Source organism: Rana temporaria, chromosome 5 (genome assembly GCF_905171775.1).
Source record: "Rana temporaria chromosome 5, aRanTem1.1, whole genome shotgun sequence".
NCBI classification, from domain to species: domain Eukaryota; kingdom Metazoa; phylum Chordata; class Amphibia; order Anura; family Ranidae; genus Rana; species Rana temporaria.
The window spans coordinates 230,444,066-230,458,895 of NC_053493.1; positions in this window are offsets into that span (position 1 = coordinate 230,444,066).

The window sequence follows — 14,830 nt, forward strand, 5'->3', positions numbered from 1 at the left end:
GTTATTATTTGTGTTTTAGTTCTTCCTTTCTTGGTTTATTTATTCTGAGTGGGTGCTTGCATTGGTTTGCTGTTAATGTGGATATAGGAGTGACTTCCTGGCCCTTGGCGTGGTGGGGCCCTTTTTCCCACAGCCTTCCCTTCCACTGTGGAGGGAGATGGGCGCACAGTTGTGCATGTTACTTCCAGCGCATTGCCAGTTCTGCCTGGATATGCAGCCGCAGACTGTTGGAGCTCAACGCAGCCATTTTAGGGCATGCACCCAGAGACATGTGTGGCAGGCACGGAAAGGAGCCTCAAGATGGCCACCATTTTATTTTCCCTTTTTTTATAGGCACGATTTGTGATGCTTTATGCAAACACTTATTCCTCATGGGCACACACACAATTGTACCGGCTGTTAAGATCCTTGTTATTTAAGGATAGTAAGAAGGTTTGTCACTAGGGTTGCCACCTCATCCCTTTAAAACAGAACACATATGAATTACTGTACACAGCTTCTGAGGCTGATTTAATTTAGATAAGGCTCCACTTGAGTTCAATTACCACCTTAATCAGCCACAGAACCTGTGTAATTTATATGTGTTCTGTTTTAAAGGGATGAGGTGGCAACCCTATTTGTCACCTAACAAGTATGAACAGTGTTTTTTGGCTTTTGGGTTTCTTGTTTGGGATAATCCAAGGGGCATAATTCTTATGAGTGTTTTCTTGTTTATTTTTCAGCAGAATTCAAATCATTTTTGATCATCTGTTTTAAATGACTCCATCCACTGAAGTGAGTTGTTGGTCCCCTTATTTTATTTAGCGTACTAGCCTAATTTGTATTTACTCTATTATAAGGAAGTGATATCTGATACCACTTATAGCCATGTAGTCATCTTTATTGCAGTTAATCTACATAATTAATCACAGTAATGCAAATCACAGTTCTGATACCACTTATAATTAGAATCTGTTAGGCTAGGAATTGCCCTTGGGTTCTGTCAGCTATATTAGCCCCGGTGTGTCTCTTCCATGTTTTGGGTTGGTCTGGAATCCCCCCATTTAGGCTGAGTGCTACAAGTTCCTGGTTTCATGTAAGTGAGTATGCAATATTTTTCATGTTTTTACAAATTTTCATAGCTGTATTTTTGAAGACATTTATTGGCAAAAGGCATAGAGCGCCTAATTTATATTTTCCTGTGTCTGGCCCAGTGTACCCAAGGAAATGTATTATTTGTGCTTATGCATTATATTATAAATATGGGCCAAGTTATAACAGGTTATAGTGCAATTATACCATTGTGGGAATGTATTACACACTTTTCAACATGTTTTAATGAAGATCTTAACTGAATCGGTGTAAGGGCTTACCTTGGCTGGAGTCCATATTGCAGAGTTGTATGCTCACCCTTACAAATACACACAGCCCACGGTAACAAAGTAAGAAGCTACCTGGGCTGTGAGTCTGTGCACAGGGGCTTGACAGGGATTTGCCAAAGGATGGTCAAAGTTAAGCCGTGGTCAGGGATTCCAGAATTCAGGATACACGATAAACATAGCCAGGGTCAGAAGCCGGAGTCAGTCTTGTAGCTGAAACAAAGCACAGGAACCTTTGGCAATGACAGGACAATCACAATGAACTGATCAATCCCTCAGAGTGAGGCAGTGTTTTATACCCTAGTTGATTGGGTAACCTGCCTCAGCTGGACCAGGAGAGACAGGTGCAGATTGCAAGGAGATCCAGAGAAAGGTGATCAGCACATCATTCAGAACCACCTTAGCTGGAAAGCAAGCAGAATACCAAACTGAGGAGTGGCTCAGAGGTAAAGAACCGAAGCAGCAACAGATAGGTCCCAGGTTCAATACCACCCAGAGCCACTTGGGGCACGACCACGCCTCGCCGTCTGCTTGGCACGGTAGGGATCTGACAATCGGCGTTGTTAATAATTTTTTGTATTTATTTATCTTTTGAATACTCACTTTCTTTCTTTGGGGTTATATGTGGAAACTAATTTTATATCTGCCCGGAGTTTAGTTTTTAAATGTATGTTAGGGCATAATAATAAAAAAAAAATGTAGTACACCTCTACTTTACACATTTGTGCACATTTCCCCATATTTCATTCCTTTAAAGACACTACAAGTATAGAAAAATACCTGCTGACCTACTATAAATCCTCTGTATAGAAACCAATCAGCTTCCAAGTTTTAGGACCCTTTCACACTGAGGTGCTTCTAAACTGCCAATAAAAACACTGAGCGCTTTTGAAGAGCTTTTCAGGCACTTTTGAAGAGATTTCCATTCATTTCAATGGAGAGGGGAGTTTTTTCACCACCCTGCCAGCACACTGCCCCAGTGTGGAAGCATTCATTGATTTTAATGGAAATAGTTTTTCGTGAGCTTTTTTGAAAGTACCTGAAAAGTGTCTCAGTCTGAAAGTGGTCTTATTGTCAAAGTGTAATTGAACAAGCTGAAGTTAGAAGCTGATTGGTTACCATGCGCAGAGGCACCAGATTCTAGAAAATCTCACGAGTTTCTTCACTAAACAAAAAGCATCTTTGTCAACTCAGCCTAACCATACTGCTTAATATCCCACTCCACATGCATCCCCTTCCTTACCGGGCCATTGTAAAATGACGCAGGCAGGAACCCTCCCTCGATCCAGGTGGACGTCATATGATCCTTTGTTCTCGGCGATCTAGGGCGCGCGTGCGCCCCCGCGGCACTGCTTGTGACTGCTGTCAGCCACAAGGGAATCCTCATCCCAACACTCCATAACTTCTCGGGCAATCTCCATCTGGTCATCCACATCCTCCACATCCTCCCCCCCTCATACTCCTCCCCCTAAACCTCCTCATGAGGGGAGTTGTGGCCACTCCCCTCCACTGGGGACTCCGGCCTTTCTGGTGGCTCCTCAGCAGCCTGTTGTCCTGGGGGTGGTGCAGCCTGGCCTGATAGCCCAGCAACCTCCTGGCCTGATGGCCCAGCAATCTCCTGGCCATCTGTGGAGGACACAAAACATACACAGGTTGGAGGATCCACACTTGGCACATATTCCCTTCCCCCACCCACACATGCTACTCACCAGATGGAAAGAAAAAAAACTTACCTGTCCTCACAGGATCATCAGAGTCAAAGCCAGGCAGGCCCACCACTTGCTGGCTGTGGAAGCACCGGGCCACTGCACGTTCCTCCTCAGTCCACCTTACGGTGCAAGGTGGACCTCCTCCAGTGCCCCTGGCATGGGCTGTTTGCTTGGCCAGCTTCTCCCGGACCAGGCTCCTAAGATCGTTGATCTTCTTCTGAATCCCACTGGGGGTCCTTGTCCCCCCCCTCCGCATTGATCCGATCAGTAATTTGCTGTATGATCGCCCTCTTCATGGTCGGGGTGACGTCCCGGCTGTCAGGGCCATGCAAAAATCGCCCATATTGGGTGATAGCCCTGGCCAGTATGTGCTTCTCACGCACAGAGAAGTTGAGTTTCCTTCTTTTAGGTGCCATCTCACCAAACAGCACTCAGCAACAAACAGACACTAAATTCAAACAGAACAAACAAACACAGAAACACACAGAACAAACAGACAGAAAGACACAGAACAGACACAAAAAGACACAGAACAAACACACAAAAAAATTCAGACAGCAAAAACCAAACACCAAAAAAGAAAAAACACAAGCAGACAGCTAATACAAATTCAGACAAACACAGAAGAAACAGACACAAAAAACACTCAGAAAATACACACACCTACTACAACCTCCTACTACAATAAATCTTTATTTTAACACTACACTCACCAACAAACAGCCACAGACAACAGAGCAAAAGACACTTGCTTTAGGAAGGGAAACAGAGGGATGTACTTTTGCAAGGGAAGTGCGTTTGTCTGGGGCTATTTAAGCACAGGGCGATTCTCAAACCAAGTATGCTTGGCCTTTTTCCTATCTCACTGATTGCGCCGAGCAGAGTTCTGCACATGCCCAGTGAGGTGCAGATTCGTGCGCGCATGCGCAGTACAGCCGGCCCTTCATTTGCATGGGGTCACGGCTCATTTCAATGGAGCATGCCCACTTCCTTCCCACTTGCAATAACCCCGCCTTACATCTCGGTATTCACGTCGCGCTGGCGCAAATTTGGGCGCAAATGCGCTGTGGATACGGCACTTACGTCACAAAATTCAGCCGCCTTAACTTAACTGACATACGTTAGGACAAACTAAATTTGCGCCGATCTACGTGAATCTGGCCCTAGATTAGTGGTTAAAAAAGAGTGGGCCAGATTCACAGAGGAAATACGCCGGAGTATCTACTGATACTCCGGCGTATTTTCAAATTTGCCGCGTCGTATCTTTATTTGTAATTCACAAAAAAGATACGACGGCTTTTGGCTAAGATCCGACAGGCGTACGGCTTTGTACGCCTTCGGATCCTAGGTGTAATTTTCCGGCGGCCGCTGGGTGGAGTTTGCGTCGTTTTCCAGCATCGGGTATGCAAATTAGCTGATTACGGCGATCCACGAAGATACGCGCGTTCGTCGCAATCTCTTACATCGTCGCTAGTTGGTTTTTCCCGTCGCAAACTTAGGCCTGCTTTTTCATGGCTTATATTTAGAACAGCCATGTTAAAGTATGGCCGTCGTTCCCGCGTCGAATTTCAATTTTTTTTTTTTGCGTAAGACGTCCGGGAATACGAAACGACGTAACGCACGTCGCCTTTCAAAAAATACGTCGGGGCGCCGTAATTTCGCGCAAAGCACGTCGGGAAATTTTCACACGGAGCATGCGCAGAACGTGCCTAATTTAAATTGTACACACCCCATTTGAATTAGGTGGGCTTGCGCCGGATGCCTTTACTTTACACCGCCGTAAGTTTACACGCAAGTGCTTGGTGAGTCAGGCACTTGCGCTGAAAACTTGCGGCGGTGTAGCGTAAAGTGGATATGTTACGCCGCCGCAGATATATGTGAATCTGGCCCAGTGTCTTTAAAAATAGGACACTTAAAAAAAAACACAATATCAGTATCAATGGATCCCCAGTTTTGCCATCATCTGATGTCCCAAGAGGTAGAGCAATGGGTCCCTAGTTTTGCCATCAGATTGGTGCCCCAAGAGGTAGTGCAGGAGCTAGTTGGGTTTTTGACAGTGATCTCAGCCTCAACTATGCAGATATCTTATGCTCACTAAAAATGTTAAGCGCCAGCAAACTGAGACAGATCTGATCATCACAGGGGCAGGTTAACTAAGTAGTTTAAACCTTTACACACATGGTAGGGTAACTCCACTTTTAGGGGTAAAAAACAGCAAATAAAAAAATAATATAGCGTATAGAATTGTGACACAAGTCATATTGTAATTGAATTTTATTAAAAACTACCTTTACTTTTCAATCTGCAGCTCTTTTTTCTATAAAATGCAATGCAATATGGCTACCTGGAGGTGTTCTGTACACAGAACGCCCCCCAGAAACATAATTTCCTGCTTGTGTGATTGGCCTGTTTTTACCATGAGTCTGTACTAAGATACAAGTCAGATATCAGGAATCCCCTGCAACAAAAATGTCACTTTTGGTGAGATACTCCCAATAGTGAATCATGTCTAAGGCGATGCAGACCCTGCAATTTTCCTCATTAGAGCCATGTAGGTACAGCAACTGGTTGATAATTATAAAATAACTCCAATTACATTCACTTACGACATAGACACAGGCAAACACACAGGGATTTCTTCAGAATAACACATGGTAGGAATCTGCAAAAAAGTTTGTTAAAATCCTTGCAATGTACATAGATCGCCCAGTGGGGAATGTTTTGTTTTTTTTCTCAACAAGATTAAAGTTACTCTTTAATGAAAGGCTCACTGTTCACAGACTCTGCTGTTGCTATTTTGACCTTTTTTAAAAGAAAAGTCTAAAACAGACAGAAATATAGAGGGTTTACATTATGGCAGTTCTTCACAGAGCAAAGTTTTTCATTTCTAGTTAGAGTGTTCAAAGATTCCGTTTAATAATTCCTTTAAAAGAAATGAAACACAGTGCAGGAAATACTTACGGAAAAGATACTTCAAAATAAAAATAAACAACAGTAACATAAAAGGGTTCAAAAATGAAAATTTTAAAATAGGAGCATGTCTCGTCTTAAAGCGTTTGTTACCCTAACACTTCATATTCCTGATATGTACTTGATGTACCATGTACTTGTATGAGAATGTATCCTGTTATCTTTGTATTGCTTCCTTTATGGTAAAATCCCTGGTGATCCTGCTAGTCCCCTTGCTTTCATATTAAAAACTGGCCACGCTAAGCAGGTGAGCACATTGTGATCAGTTCTCTAGCTATGCTGGGAACTCAGTCTGCTCTCCTCCAATGCTCAGAATTGTCTTGACACACCTGCGCTGCACAGCTAGTCACTGTCTCAGTGTGCTGCTGCTTCTCTTCCCCCAGCTCTTATGCAGCTGAGAACAGAGGGTATGTGATCACTTAAAAAAAGGTAAAAAAGTTATTTATAATGTTTTTTTGATCTGATGTTTTGCCTTTAATTTGTATTTTAAACACAATGGGTTGTTTTACAATCACTTTAATTTCAGTTTAGAATTTTGATCACTTGCTGAGGCAATTTCAGTTGTATTTGTGCACTTACATCAAAAACAATGGGTATTGTCTGTAATAGACATGTGCATTTGTTTTCATCCAAATGCATTTTTGTCCAAATTTTTGGTATTTTTTTTATCGTTTTTAACAAACGAAAACGAACGCGCAGGATGCGAAATCAGAAAGATCCGACATAAAAAATGCGTTATTTTCGTTTCCGTTGCTACAACAGTTCGATATAGATAGGAGATTCGACATGACGCTGACAATAGCAATCTGTGTCTATCGAACTTGTGGTCGAATGTGCACAACCTTAACTCTATTAGTCCAAGATTATTCTACATAGAGAGGAAAGATTTGACATAGAGAGAAAAGATTTACCTTATAGAGACAGTGTTGAGGTAGACCATTCGACATGAATGACGAAAATTCAACAAAGCAAAGAAAAACATACAAATGTTGAATCTGTCATTGAAGGCTTATGGTGTCTGTCGAAAGTTCTAAGGAGATTCAACGGAGCAGCTAAACTGTACGACGCCGCAATCATACATTTTCGGTCAAATACTCTGCCCGTATGCTATAGAAGAATTTTAATGTTGGTTGACCAATAATATTTTTTATAAATATAATTATTACTAGTGTCATACAACATTAGAATTCTTCTATAGCTTGTAGGTGGAACATTCGACCGGAAATGTACGGCGTTGTACAGTTTAGCTGCTCCACCGAATTTTCTTAGAATATTCGATAGACACCATAAGCCTTCAATTGACAGATTCGACCTTAATTAATTCAGATTTTCGGATAAATGCATTTTAAAACGAAACAAAATAAATAAAAACAAATTTCGGGAGTAACTAAATCAATTTATTTTTCGGACGAAAACGAAATTCCGATACAAAATATTTCAGTGTGCACATGTCTAGTATGTAATCCTTTTTGTTTGCACTAACATTTAAATTATTAGGACAAGTTTTCAGAATATTCCCTTATTCTCAGTCCAAGCAGTACTGATACACAAAGGTTTAGCCAAAAGCTAAAAAGGATGCATCACACATGACATACACCTTCAGAGCAATGGTAATTAAACTGGAATAGTTGGTAAGATAAGGACAGGAAGTCAGTAAGGAAAGGAATGGCCTATAAATTATGAGGTGGGAGTAAAAATCACAGAGGGGGGAATGATCATAAAACTGTTGGCTATTGATTTAGGAAATGAAGGTCCATATTTAGTCCATTATCTCTTGTGTCCAATAGAATTATCTTTCATAGTTCAAAAGTATTCCTTGCCTGAGTTATTTTAAGAACCAAATCATTCATGTCTTTCATAGAATGGTCTGGTAATGAGAAATTAAGTCCTGCAGGTGTGCAATATGCATCATCCTTATAAGATTTCATAGTGTGTCTGTGCACATTTTTTTTTTTAGTTTGTGTATTGCAAAAAAATATGTGAAAAATGTCTGCGCTGTGAGATAAAGAAATGGGGAAGGGGAAAGGGAGGGGTGAGTGGACAAAGATCCGTGGACCTGTGGAGTGGTAGGGGGTACAGACACAAGTGGAAGTGACCTACAACCGAAAATTAAATGGGTGCAGTCTAGCCTAGACTGTATTGCAGTGAACACACAAAAAATCTTCCAGTGTAAATGATTAATATACTGAAACTGAAAAAATCATGGATTGGAGATGAAAGTGAAAAATAAAAATAAACGGAACTGTAATCCTAAAAAAGTACAAAACAGAGTGCAGTCCGAAATTCCAAACAGGTTCAAGGTGGAGGCAAGTGAATAAATGGTTGAATGTGAAAGGTTCCAGACTTGGGTAAGTGAAGGTATGTAGCCAGGTGAAATCCACACACCGTGCACCCCTCACCAATAGTGAATCTTGACAGCTTACCTCTCTGCTGACATTCAGAGCCAAATGGATAATCACTATACCAGCTTCCTATTTAGTGGGTATCTTCTTGTCAAATCTCAGTAGTTGATCATACATGTAAAGATAATGGTAAAAGTATTGTAGCCTTATCCTCTTGTTAGACAAGGAGGGAAATATTGCGCAAGAGAGTGGTCAGATGTCCACTTACACAACTTACAGAGTGTGTAGGGAGCGTGTGCCTATCTCCACGAGCGCCGAGCTCGTATCCTTGTCTTCTTCCTGCTACCAATTTCTCCCCTTAACATCCATAGAGCCGTCCGCTCGTAGCGAGGTATGAGAGGTAGGGGTGGGAGAAGAGAAGGGGGCACGTCGCATAAAACCGTACAACAAATAAAATTTAATAGGTCATAAAAACAATCGGTAAAAGACTCACATGGGGCAGTCTAATGGCAGTCACGTAGCCACGAGCACCGCGCTCGTCCACCGTCCGTCAGGTACTGCTCCCGGTAAATGCTCTGTTGTCCCGACGCGTGTTCGTCACATCACGTGACTACATCATTGTGTATTGTTTTACCAATATAAAATCCTTGGTTGTATTTTATGCAATAAATGAGGTACAGCATGTTAATGGAGGTACAGCTGTAAAATCCTGTAATATCGGATATAACATTTTGTGTGTGTGTGTGAAACTTTTCAAGGAGTTTGTTTGGCTGCACCTTGTTGTTTCAATGTTTTGTTCTTTTGTTTGCATCTCTGTAATCAGAATACTGATTCATGTATGTCTGAAGTTGGGTGGTTGTCTGAATAACCAAACTGAGGTTTGTAGGAAAATTCATGGTTTCAAACTCTTTGATTATCTTTCTTATGCATGATAGTTCTGTTTTGTACTGTATGTGGTTACTAGAGATACACAGTCATTGTTTATGTCATAATTTTATGTTGTAGGACATTTTGTCTTTGGGTTTTCGAAGCAGTGTTTATGCTTGTACTGATGGGTCTGTTCCTCTAACTTTTCTTAAAGCGTTGGTTCACCCTCCATAGCAACATTTTAGCATAAAATTAGGCATACTAGCGCGAGCTACAGTATGCCTGTATTTATTTTTTTATACCCCCGTACTCACTGTGCAATCGTATATTGAAGATTCCGACTCCCCGCGGGGAATGGGCGCTCCTATCCAGAGGGAAGGTGATTGACGGCCAGCTCTGGCACGTCACGCTCCCCGAAGACAGCCGGAGTAGGTCTCGGCTCTTCACGGCGCTATACGGCGCCTGCGCACAGCCTATGCGCAGGCGCCGTGAAGAGCCAAGTCCTATTTCGGCTATTTCCAGAGAAGCGTGACGTGCCAGAGCCGGCCGTCAATCACCTTCCCTCTGTATAGGAATGCCCATTCCCCGCGGGGAGTCGAAATCTTCAATATACGATTGCACAGTGAGTACGGGGCTAAAAAAATAAATACAGGCATACTGTAGCTCGCACTACTATGCCTAATTTTATGCTAGAGGATTTTTTTTTATTTTTATAAGGTGAACCCCCGCTTTAAGTAAGGATTCTGTTACTGTATTGAGATATTTATTTCTGTCTTCTAGACCTGAGCATATAAGGCAATATCTTGTGACCTGGGTGTGTATAATGTCTCATTGGGTGTGTTGGGGATAAAATCTGGCCCTGTAAACTCCCAATCATTTGACCTCCCTCAGTGAGACCCAATCACAACTGTAATGAGATTGGAAAACAGTTTTGTCTCCCTGCATTAAATCCCTCTAAAGCCCCATACATGCGATCGGAATTTCCAATGGAAAAAGTCTGACCGACTTTTTCCATCAGAAATTCCGACCAAGTGTATGCCGTATCTGAGAAATTCCATCAGAAATTCCGATGAATTCCATCAGCGTTTATATATAGAACACGTTCTATTTTACTCCAATGTAATTCCATAGGAATTCCGATGTGCTTTTGGCCGGGCAAATGCCAAATCGTGTGTACCCGGCATTAGAGGTCCACGTGGTCATGGTGTGAATAGGATAAAAATAAACTTAAGAAACAATACCAGAAGATTGGGTACAACCTAAAGAATATATATCCAAAACAATATCTATACTATACTGTACGTGACCCAAAAGTCAAGCCAGAATCTCAAGGTGTCCCATGTGAACATGTTGACTTGAAATGTGGATATAACAGAGAAACTTGGAATCATTAATTTGTTATCCCCAAATGTATTCTCCAAATGCTTTGCATTCTGCCCAACAACTTGAATTCTATATAATTATTCTCAGCTAAGAGAGAATTCTTTAGAATATGCAATTTCAAGGAATATTTCCACAAAGATGTAAGTAGTCCTATGACAATGGAATATGAGAAGAAAACGTTTTCACATCTTCGTCTGGTTATAACATGGGATACGTACAACAACATGTTTTAAAATACAAGTTGCATCTCTGATATCCATCGTGCAAAGTGCAGTGAAATGTTATGCAGAAGTTATGCAACAATCAGTCCATCACTATACACTCTACAGATAAAGGGGTACAATTGTTGTGATGCATACAAACTAATATATGCAAAAGGGAAAGTGGCAGCTTACAGATGCTGTCTACTATACAAAAAATGGATTATATAGTTAGTCAGGTTGTAAAAAGACACAAGTCCATCCTGTTCAACCAATTATGAATTATGGATTATGATCCAAACCATCCTTTTTTTAAGAGTTTTTTTTTCCAAGACAATTCTAAGACTCTGATTGGTAGCCTGTTTTTTAAATTTTTCCTCTTATACACGCATTTGGGTCCTGTCTATTAACCTCTTTCCCACCGAGCTTGTTTTTCAGATTCGGTGTTTACAAGACTAAAACAGTTTTTTTTGCTAGAAAATTACTTAAAACCCCCAAACATTATATATATTTTTTCTAACACCCTAGAGAATAAAATGGCAGTCATTGCAATACTTTTTGTCACAACGTATTTGTGCAGCGGTCTTACAAGCGCACTTTTTTTGAAAAAAAATCACTTTTTTGAATTAAAAAATAAGACAACAATATATTTTGTTATATATTGTGAAAGATAATGTTACGCCAAGTAAAATGATACCCAACATGTCACGCTTAAATTGCGCCCGCTCGTGGCATGACGTCAAACTTTTACCCTTAAAAATCTCGATAGGCGACGTTTAAAAAATTCTACAGGTTGCACTTTTTGAGTTACAGAGGAGATCTAGGGCTAGAATTATTGCTCTCGCTCTAACGATCGCAGCGATACCTCACTTGTGTGGTTTGAACACAGTTTTCATATGCGGGCGCTACTTGCATATGCGTTCGCTTATGTGCGCAAGCTCGTCGGGACGGGGCACTTTATAAAAAAAAAATGTTGTTTTTATATTTCTTTTTATTTAGTTAATAATTTTTTACACTGAAATAAAAAAAAATGATCATTTTTATTCCTATTACAAGGAATGTAAACATCCCTTGTAATAGAGAAAAGCATGACAGGTCCTCTTAAATATGAGATCTGGGGTCAAAAAGACCTCAGATCTTATATTTAGACTTAAATGCAAAAAAAAGAATAAAAAATTGAAACTGTCATTTTTTCAAATGACAAAAAAAAATGTTTCTTTAACCCTCCTGGCGGTGTTCCCGAGTCTGACTCGGGGTTAGATTTCTGTGCTGCGATCGGTAACCCCGAGTCAGACTCGGGCTTGCCTCGCAGCATCCACAAACAGTGTTTACTTACCTTGTCCCTGGATCCAGCGATGCCACCGCGCTGTGTGAGCGAGCGGGTGCTCTCTCGATTCACACAGCATCCTCCTGTGCCGCCAATCTCCGTTCCCTGCGACGTTACGACGCACGGGAGCGGAGAACGGCGCCAAATTCAAAAATGTAAACAAACACAATACACACAGTATACTGTAATCTTATAGATTACAGTACTGTATGTAAAAAATACACACCCCCTTGTCCCTAGTGGTCTTCCCAGTGCCCTACATGTACTTTTATATAATAAAAACTGTTCTTTCTCCCTGCAAACTGTAGATTTTCCATAGCAACCAAAAGTGTCCCTTTATGTCAAAAATGGTTTTAGAGCAGCTAGAAAACAGTGATAATAAATTATAATCACTTGCAGAATTGTGCGATAGCGATTTGTGGGGAAATCCGTCATAAAAAAATAAAAGTAATGACAGCGACAATTCTGCAACTGAGCAAATTTCAGTGATTTTGAGTTGATTACATTATTGAATAATTTTTATTATAATTATATTATTTGTTATAATTATTTATAATTATTTATTATATTATAATTTATAATTTTGTTTTTAAAAAAAATGTCATACCCAGGATGCCTACAAGACTCTTGTTTGGTCAGATTTAAATGAGTTATTCCTAAAAATTACAGGCCTACAGTATAAAACACCAAATTTCCTTGCAAATAATGGTACCGCTTTCAGCACCTTTTTTCTGAAAGAATCATACCGCCAGGGAGGTTAAGACGCTGGGCGGGACTGACGTTTTGACGTCACTTCCGCCCAGCAGAGCTATGGGGACGGGTGAAGGACATTTTTCCCTCACTCGCAACCCAGTCAGCTGCTGAACGGACCCGATCGCCTCCGCCGCTACCGACGAACCGGTAAGCGGCGGGAGGGGGGGCCCTCCCCCGCCACCGATAACGGCGATCTCGCGGCGAATCCGTGTACACCGCCGCCCACTGAAGAGATGGATGTCTCGGTTGTGGCAGCAGCTGCTGCCGTTACCGAGATATCCATCTTTAAAAAGGGGACGTCTTTTTGACATGGGGCGGTGGTCAAGAGGTTAAGCTATGACTAAGCATCGACTGATGTAAAATGCGTTAGTTATTCTCCCCTGTTTCTCTACATGATTTGACTGTTGTACACTGGATTTTATTTTATTTTATACAATAAAGAAGCCTTTTTCACGGAGTGCGGCCATCCAGGATATTGGTCCTCATCAAACTTGTGCAGAGCCAGCTCCTAGTAGTGGGGCGGTACATTTTCCTGTGAAGGTTTGGAATCTTTGAGAGCGGCAATCCTTTTATCTTTTCATCATTTTATTTAACATTTAAAAGCTTGTATTAAAAAAAAAACTATCAACCCACCTAAAGCCATAACTTAAAGGGGTTGTAAAGGTTTGTCTTTTATTTTCTAAATAGGTTCCTTTAAGCTAGTGCATTGTCGGTTCACTTACCTTTTCCTTCCATTTCCCTTCTAAATGTTTTTTTTCTTTGTCTGAATTTCTCACTTCCTGTTTCTCCTCAGTAAGCTTTCCACCATCATCTGAGTGGTGGAAAGTCATTTAGAACAGCCTACTGAACACCTTACTGAGGAGGAACAGGAAGTGTGAAATTTAGACAAAGAAAACAAGGGAAAAAAACATTTAGAAGGGAAATTGAAGGAAAAGGTAAATGAACCAACAATGCACTAGCTTAAAGGAACCTATTTAGAAAAAAAAAACCTCTACAACCCCTTTAACACTGAAGAAATCTCAGGCCTTATAGAAAATGTGCTAAAACAATTAGTCAGAAAAACTGTTGGTTTCTCTGCAAGATACATCTGATTTCCTGAACAAGTTCTGCAATATACAGAAATTACCACCAAATACTCTCTTATTGCCTATGGATGTAGAATATCTGTACAGCAACATTCCTTGGGTTTCTGAATGTTACAGTTTCTTCTTTTTCTCACAGAATCACAAATATCATAAGCTCAATGAATTACAGTACATATCAATTTCACTTATCTTCATGTGAATATGGCTACATTTCCTTTTTTTTTCCCCCAATAATTCCTAATTGTTTTTTTTATTTTTTTCCCTGGATGTGAAACATTTAAACCACCTGCCTAGAACTAATTGTATGTGCACTACAAATCCCCCACCACTTATTTCACTAACTCCACCTTGATAACTTGAAAGATTAGCAAGAGCTTGTTCAATAAAGCTATGGGTACAGTGCTATGCAATAACCCTAGCATTCAATAATAGAACAGTTCTAAATACTGTAGTTTTACTTAACTAAGCTGCTAAAACTGTTCATTCAGTGAACTTAGAACAGTAATTGCACCTTTTTGCATTGTCTTTGTAACGGTCAGGGGTTAACGCTGTTACGATATTCCATTCCACCAACCCAAGACAGCTTCCGACACTCCACAATCCAGCAGACATGACCCATTGGATTTTCTCCTAGAAAAACGAGACACACAGCTCTGTTCTCTGGTTCCAAATGAATAGACTTTAATGGTAAACTCAGGTTTCTTATATACAGTTAGAAAGCATGCTGCAGTAATCAACGGGACAATGACACACTCCACCCACAACATCACAAAATGGGTGCTAACGAGTCCCCCTCAATCCACATCTTAGACAGACTTTCTGACTCTGCGATAAGC